Genomic DNA, 9396 nt, shown 5'->3' with positions numbered 1-9396 from the left:
TATACCCACTTCAAAAAATGCTCAAATATACAGTATACCCACCATAAAAAAGTAGACTACACCACTGGTTCAAGCCCCATTTAATGTGACTACAAATGTTTTAATATAATTCAGATTTCAGGTTATATTTGTCCTGTCAACATAGTTGTAACTATTACACCTAAATCCGACATTCCTTGGCTTATTTTCAGATATATAATTTCAGCTCACGACTCCTTAGACACGATAACAAGTGTGGAAACATACAGTATGCAGTCTCTCTCATTACTGGATACGTGTCAGTGGTTCGGAGTTTCTTCCACAGAGGAGCACATTGCTTTTCCTACCACCTGCTAGCCTAGAAATCTAGACGCCCCTAGCGACCGCAAATTGAATTTGCTCCCGGGGGCAGTCTAGCGGACCCCGGTCGTTTTGCGAGGCTGAAAGTTATCCGATGACAGAGCCAATCAAATCGCGAGGGGGCCGGGCTACTTAGTAAACAGGAAACTTTCTAAGAAGAAGCATGGTGTCCGTCCGTGCTACGTAAAGCACGAAAGTGCACTTAATTTAAAAAGCCTGGATGATAATACATTTCGTGACATGGATTGATGTAATAATACACCATGAACTTGTCGGACGCAAATAGATCACAACACAATACCATTTGATCATTCGATGTTTTAAACTAGCTCGGTAAGCCAAGTTGAGCATTTTACAGGACCAGATAGTCACACGCTATTATCAGACCACTACTGTAGGTGTAGAATGAAATTGCTGCCCCAATTTCTAATAAGACACATGCCATTAAAAACGAGACATTTGGGAGCTTTGAAAGTCTTTGAGTAGCTTACTAAATAGATGGGAATGGCATAGTCTACCAAGCTAGTGGCTAGCTAACCTGTCGTCAATAACACAGAGCTGGTATCCAGTCTTAATATAACCATTTAACAAGCCCCAAATGGCTCAACATTTCGCTGGTTGATCAAGGAGGGCCATGTGGTTGAAAACGAGGCATTTTTAAACTTTATAAGTTAAAACACGATTTATTAGGACACTTGTTTGTGGCTGTGGTCATCACATGCATTCACTGCTACGACGGCTCGAGTTTGCCGCTCCAACTACAAAGGGGCCCTCGCTAGCTAGCTAACCTGTCGCCAATAACACAGAGCTAGGTATCCAGCCTTTGTATTATATGCCTGCCCCAAATTCTAATAAGATACATGTAATTAAAAACGAGACATTTGGGAGCTTTGAAAGTCTGTAAGTCGCTTACTAAATAGATGGGAATGACACCTAGTCTACCGAGCTAGCGGCTAGCCAATCTGTCGTCAATTACTTTCTTATTCATGACTCTGACACAGAGCTAATATCCAGCCGTGTATTAGTTATGGGTATACAGCTAGCTAGCTAACACCGAACATGCCATGTTGACAACAATCATAAATATAACCATTTAACAAGCCCCAAATGGCTCAACATTTCGCTGGATGATCAAGAAGGGCCGTGTGGTTGAAAACGAGGCATTTTTGAACTATGTAAGTGAAAACACGATTTATTAGGAAACTTGTTTGTGGCTGTGGTGATCACACGCATTCACTGCTACGACGGCTCACAAGACAGCTGTGACGTTACACAGAAGTGTGTGGGGATTGGTTGTTTGCCATCCAATTGCGTGGCGTTGAGTGCTGAAGCAACCGTTTATCCCGCCCACACTGCTGCCCAGCTCTCCTAGACCCTGGTACAGCTTTTTGCTGTACGGGTCTGGCTCGCTAGGCTAACCACCTGCCAGACTTGCTTTATGTAACTGCAACATCTGTTCAGAGAGACCCTGGTAATAAAACTGTGCGGTGAGCCAGAACAGTGCACATAATATTAATTTGAAAAAAAAAAACACGTTGGAATTATTTCACAGGGGGGCGCAGTTTGCTTGGCTGAGGCATCCCAACAGGGAAGTCGACAGGGGTGGACAAAGGGGTCAGTAATCCCAGGCCCGGGGAGAGGGGGGGAGAATTGGTCCCGAATCCCATATACCAATAAATGCTGGGTTCTTCGAATCCAATCTGCCCTTGGTTCGAATTCAATCTGAGGTCATTTCCCTGATCCCTATCCTGTTTCTTCCACCCCCCCCATACACACACACACACACACACACACACACACACACACACACACACACACACACACACACACACACACACACACACACACACACACACACACACACACACACACACACACACACACACACACACACATTTCCTGTGGCTGTTTAACTGCTGTATTCAATTCAAGGCAGAAAAACACAAAGAAAAAAAGTCAGAATGGTAGCACAGTGTAAAATAAAATAAAATGAATCCTCGCAAAGCCATATTGTGGCACAGGTCTGTCTAGAGAGGAACCTCTTGGACTAATAACGTGCTCACATTCCTAAAGACTGAGAGTGGTAAAGGGGGATGGAGGAATGTGGGGGAAATATTCTTGTCGGGGAAGGTAGGGCTTTTGCAACACTATTTCAACTTGCACAAAGAGTGCTTCGGCCAAGAGTGCAGTATACTGTAAATGAACTGGAGCCAATGCATAGTCCGTCTCTCCCTGGCGCTTACTAATGGCACTTTCATTGTCATTTTCAATTTCATTTTTTTCCATTTTTGTCTAGTTGCTGAGGATAAAACGGGGGATCAGATTTTTTGGCAGCACATGAATCAACTTCTGCTTGTCTGAGCTCCGAGGATAATCTCACAGACAAAAAAAAAATCCCAGCCTCCGGCATTTCCAATTAAAATGAGTTACCTGCAGACAGACAGACAGTAACCATGTTATGTAGGCCTCGCTGTTTCCAGCAAGTTTCCCCCGTTTTTATCCTCCAGTTTCAAATGTCTCTTGTGTTGTGTGTACCTCCACATCCAACTGTTACTTAACCATGTTCGTTCATGACCTCAAAATGTACGTTTATTCAAACAAAGGCATCTGCTGCATGTTATACAGTGTAATCTGTAACCGTTCTAATGTGTCTTGTCTAAAAAAAATGATTGGAAATAAGTCAGCTAGGCAAAATGTAGGCCAACAGTGGAAATATTTTTGCGGTGCTTTTGTTCAAAATACTCCAGCTATCTGTGTCTGTGGCTGGTCCAGGGCTTTTCCAACAGGATGCACATGGGGACCACACCTATACAGAGTTATTGGAACATATTCCTCCCTTTTGTTTCATGCAACTGGATCCAGGAATCAGGCTCTGTGGCTGGGAGGGAGTAGAGGGACGTTGGGAGTGCTCGTTCGGACTGATGGCTCTTTGGAGGGCAACAAATATATTTCATTTTGTTTCATGTTGTTTTGTATGCTGTTTTAGATTGTTTTATCTTACTTCACTGTACAGCACATTGAATTGCTTTTATGTATGAAATGCGCTATATAAAATCGCCTTGCCTTGCCTTGCCTTATCCGATAGTGGATTCTGTATTCTTACTGACACGGCTTAGGAGAACATAGGCTATTGCCGTGTAGCTCGGAATTGTTTCGTATGCTCTCTAAATAACATTATACTGTGTAGCCTTGTGGTAGCCACTAGTGACATGGTGGGGTTTTGGGATCGGACGCAGCCTCTGATTGTTTGGAATCCGCTGTCACTCAAAAGTTACTCTGACTTGTGATTGGCATGACACAAATGACTTCATTTAGAGAGCATATAAAACTATTCCGATACACACACGGTGAGATATGTTCTCAGGGGGAGTGGCCTAGTGGTTAGGAGATGGGCTTTAGATCAGGGGGTGCAGATTCGAATCCCTTCCATCTCACTCCATGAATGAGGTGCCCTTGAGCAAGGCTCCTAACCCCACACTGCACCAGGGACTATAACCAATACCTTGTACTTAACATCAGTGTAAGTCAATTTCGATAAAACCGTCAGCTAAATGTAATGTAATGTAATGCAACATAATCACTTGAAGCGTTTTGGTAATTTAATGTGAGCAGTTATTCTTTAGGCCTATTTCTTCCCTGCACATGCGTTGGATCGGACAGCATATTCTCAAATGGTTCTGACACAATGTTCTATTGAACAGGCTGCTGATTTGTTGAAATGGGCTACCAATAGCTTGTTAGCCCTAACCCAGTGTTTCTCAACGGGGGCTCTACATACCCGCAGTGGGTGTTAGGGACCTGGGCATTGAGAAGGATACCGCAGAGAGGGGGTGCTCAGTTTCTATTAGGGGGCATTACTGCCCTACAAAGCAGCAAGGCAGTAACTGCATCGTTGTTGAAAATGAGTTACTATGACTTCAATGTCATATATATCAAAGTCTGAAGTTAAATAAAATAATTGATCTGCAAAAAAGGTGATAATACAAAAGTAACAAAACCGTCACATGTCAATAATCTCCCCAAAACTGCTTAGACTGGATTGCAGTATCATTTTAAAGTCATTTTACTCAGTTTGAAGCGCTGCGCAGTTACTGCCTTTTTGCTTTGTAGGGCAGATTAGTTTGGGGCAGAATTGGGCGTCAGACTTGTAGCCCAAAGGTTGCCGGTTCAACTTCCGACACGCTGGGTTGGTGGGGGGAGTAATTAACCAGTGCATGTTTGTTTGCAATTACGGTTATGAACGTGCCACAAATAGGCCTACTGTGCGATGATGCTGTTTTACATTTATATGGACTTTGGGTTTCTGTTGCTGTTAGATCGCCTACGCCTTTCTATGACAACACAATGTTTTCTGTCTTTCACTAAATAGTTAAATAATAAAAATAGCAAGTCATTCTGTGCAAGTCATTCCTCCAACAGTGCTGTTCTTCACCACCATACTTTCACACTCACCACCACCCATATAAAATAGCCAGCCTTGCCCAAACATATGTGCCATCCGCCTACGCAGCCCCGCTCCACCCGTTTGCATGTAAAAGGAGTGGGCAGCATAGTGAACGTGGGGTGGGTGAGTGCGTCGTGTGCGAGCGTGCGTGCGCTTGGCTAATTAGTCTCTGTAGGCTTCCACGTCTATGCTTTGCAGATGGCATGGCAGGCTCTCCGAGACAAAACAGAGACGATGAGTTTCACGGGGTGTGTTTTGTTTTTGTGTGCAGTTGTGCATTACAGTATAATTCACCCGATGTTCCAGCAAGCTAAATGGATAAGGCTAGATGTTTTGCAGGTCGATTCATATGTGTCTGATTGTCTATCTGTCTATCTGTCTGTCTGTCTATCTATCTATCTATCTATCTATCTATCTATCTATCTATCTATCTATCTATCTATCTATCTATCTATCTATCTATCTATCTATCTATCTATCTATCTATCTATCTATCTATCTATCTATCTATCTATGCAAGCCGCACTGTTCTTGTTGATGACTGCTGGTGCTGTGAACTGTGCAGTAGCCTACATGAAACTGTCCAAACCCAGGGTGACCTGTCCTTGGGAGATCACTCTATGACATACAACCACCCACCCCACACACACACAAGCACAAACACACACACACACACACACACACACACACACACACACACACACACACACACACACACACACACACACACACACACACACACACACACACACACACACACACACACACACACACACACAACATATACGGGCTGAGACCTTCATTCTGTGCGGATGTCAGCAGTTCCCCATCCATCTCCCATGACAGCCCCAGACACGGGGAGAAGAATGAGCACTTGTTGTGGGACCAGGCGATCACAAAGCACCAATTGAGAGAGAACAACACACTGTGTGTAGGCCTATGTGTATCAATAACTACCTTACTCCTCTTGGGACTGTTTCACACCCAGACAAAATCACCATCAAGGCACACAAATAAGTCAGGACAAACCCTAAGACATGTAGGCAACTGCACCATACAAATAGATCTGTGTCTGCAATATATCAGTGTGTTATTGTTATGAAAAATGAATAGGGCAATCAGGGGAATCCAGGACAGCCCAAAGAACATATTCTCTGTCAAACTCTTTTTTTCTGTTTCATGCTGATGCGAGATGTTGGAGGGGAAATATTGTGTTATGAACTGGGTGGTGAAGTCCAATAAATAAGTTTCAAATCTCTCTTTTTTACCACTAATCAATGTACATACCTCACTCTCACACATTTGCTTGTCAATAGTGCATGCATAAATAAAAGATGATTGTTGTGAGAAATTAACATGGCGTTATTTACAGTACTGTATAGCCTTGGGCGCAGTCTCGCTTGATTGATGAGAATCATTTTGATACAATATGTGTGAGTGTGTGTGTGTGTGTGTGTGTGTGTGTACTAATCCTTTTTGCCCCATGAGGCTCATTATAATGGTGCTCACCTGTTACTGTCCATTAGCGCCACACCGTTACGGTCATCCTTCCGAGGGGCTACGAGAGGGAGAGAGAGAGAGAGAGAGTTCATGTGTGTTGAGTATACTCAACCAAGAGTATTGCGTTTACCCAACAGGGAGCCGAGTGACGCGTCACTAACATTAACAAGTGTACATGGTTAACCACGTAAATCTCCCTGTTGTGTTTAATGGTTAAACACAGCGCTTCTCAATATCGTGTCTAAAAGTAATGCATGTCAAATAAGAATGGTACACAACTGCCATTCCAAATGAACTTATGTGAAACCACATGTGAACACGCAGTCCAAAAGCTATTCTAAAAAAACTGAATAAGCTGCATGACTGCGTATTTACACAGGGGATGGGGTTGTACAGGGTGTGAACGTAGACTGAAAAGTTTAACCGTCTGCTAGTTCTCTTCCATAGGACAAGACGGACGAGGAGAGGGAGGGGTGGGGGACAAATGACAGCTGTGTGACAGGCAGGCAGAAGCACAGGCTCACTCAGTACCCCACTGTCCCCCACTCACTTAGGGGGAGAACAAATGGGTCCCATGCACAGGGAGCAATGGGGCCCAGAACTGGGTACCCACTTCATTGTATGCATTGAGAGGAGGGCCCTTTCAGATGATTTTGGTCCTGGGCCTGGGCAAGGCTACCAGCCAGCGGGCCTGCCCCCCATGCGGCAGGGCCACCGTTTAATGCCCCCCTTATCTGTCTTTATTAGCGCGGGGACAAGCACAGGCCCATGGATTTCCTCTTTGTGGTCTGTGATGGATGGACACCTTCTCACCTCCTGTGCCAGGGAGATAATCTATGCAATGCAGTTATGGCCAGACAGCAGGGAGGAAAGGGAAAGGAAAGGAAAAGAAATCTACCGGCACCCCCACCACCACCATCATCCACCCACCCATCCTCTTCCCTTTTCACTGCATGGCGGCTTGCATTTGGGCATTTCTGCTGCCTACTTATACCTCATACTGGCTGCACATTTTTCAGTGAGTTTTCAGATCCACATTTCTATAAAAAAAAAAGACTATTAAATGGCCTTGGCTGTTGCTCAACCGGTGACCCTGGTTCGATTCTGGCTCAGTGACAACTTGTTGGTTAGTTGGTTGGTGTTTTTTTGTTGGTTAATGTCCCTTCCTGATAGTTCATAGGTCATGGCTGAAGACCGGCTGTCAAGAGAGAGAGAGAGAGGTGTGTGCATGGGGGCGAGTGAGCAAGTGTGGTAGCTAGAGATAACACGTCGCTGTGTCTGGCAGCCAAAAGCTGAGACCTCAGCAGGAAGCCATATTACCAGAGAAACCTCAGCTTCTTCCTCTTCCTTCCTGCTGATAGCTATCTGAGCTTTTCAACTCTGTGATTAACTCAACAGTGCACTCAAAACTTTTTTTTAAAAAAAACTGGAAGTAGGACACCAAAATACAGTGTTAAGTTCTTATTGCTATATGCCTGATATTTATAAAGTTAGAAAGTTAAAGTTAGAAGTAATTAATTTCATATCTTCCATCTCCTCTTCTTTATACAGAAGCCTTTTTCCTCTTTGGGTATCTTTATGCCATGCATTATATTCATCATCTTCTTTTAATGTTGTTTCCCGACCCTTGCAGCACGTCTGACAGACTCACTTAAAAATACTTAAAAATAGTCTAAAATAGTCCAGAAATAGTCACAGTCTACCTGCATGAAATTATGAAAACATGCATGCAAATAAAATCAAATAAACTTCCAATAAAAAGGTCAGGTAAAAAATATCATGACTGCTGCATCTGTTTTGTATTACTTGGGTAATTTACAGACAAACTTCTGACCCCATTCTGTAGAGATAACTGGCAGCGAGAAGGTCATGGTTGTATTTTTAAGCTTTTGTCTTGTTTTGATTAATTTTGACGTGTTTTTTTCTTACATAAAATGTGTACAATTTTATTATTTACATGTTAACTATTTTACAGGGCTTAATGTTTTATCAGTTGTTTTATGTCTGTACCTGCCACTGTAAAATGTGCAGTACACATATACGGGTGAACTTCACTTGGTCCAAACAGCCTTGATGTCAACATTCTAATGCGAAGAAGAAGATATATGTGAGGTCAACTTCACTTTAATCATCAAAACCACCACCACCCCCACAACACAACCCCTCCTGGTGCTAACATTTACATGGTCCTGACTCCTGACCAGACAACAGGCCACACCATGCAAGCAGGGCCACTGACAGCTTTGGCAAGGCCCGGGACAAAATCATCTGAAAGGACCCCCCCACCCAATACATAGGCCCTACAATGTAATGAGGAACCAATTCTGGGCCCCTTTATCTTTCCCTGGATCCGGGACCACTGACCCCTTTTTCCTGCCCTGTGGGTTTTTTTTCCCGCATGCAAGGTTTTGCTGGGTCAATTCCCTGAGAGCCAGAGAGGGGAGGCGGGAGGGGGCTGGATTGATGGCTAGGGGTGGGGGCCCCCAGGGACGGCCCGTCCACATAAATAACGCCCTCCTCCTGATGAATGTTTGGCTCGCTACGCTGACTCACCTTGCTGCAACGTTCCAGCGTTTCCTTCCTCAGCGCACAAGGTTGTTGTGTATTCCAGTACATTACAGTAAATATTCTCTCTCTCTCTCTCTCTCTCTCTCTGTATCTCTCTCTCTGCATCTCTATCTCTCTTTCTCTGTATCCTCTCTCTCTCTCTCTCTCTCTCTCTCTCTCTCTCTCTCTCTCTCTCTCTCTGACATATCTGTAAGATATAGTAGGCTGCTCTTGGCAGTGGGAATGGGAAATGACATTGGAGCACAGACAGAAATTGAAAATAATTGTAGCTGAGATAAGAAAACTTCACCTAGTGATGCCATATCTGTGTAACATCTAGGCCTAATGTAATGTTGTAATACAGTATATAATGGGATTGTCATTTGTGCCTCTGAATCTGATGGTCTCACAAGCCATCCCACTTCTGACACCCATATAGAAGGGGAAAAGAGTGCTCCCCTCTGGCTTCATATCCAGGCTCAGGGTGGCAAATGTGAGCTTTTTTGTACACAAAAGAACTTGTTGGCCTGACAGTCAGATCACACCCACAACTCTAGTAATTGTCA

The sequence above is a fragment of the Engraulis encrasicolus genome, chromosome 18, assembly GCF_034702125.1.
Source record: "Engraulis encrasicolus isolate BLACKSEA-1 chromosome 18, IST_EnEncr_1.0, whole genome shotgun sequence".
NCBI classification, from domain to species: domain Eukaryota; kingdom Metazoa; phylum Chordata; class Actinopteri; order Clupeiformes; family Engraulidae; genus Engraulis; species Engraulis encrasicolus.
This window is presented reverse-complemented; position numbering follows the sequence as displayed.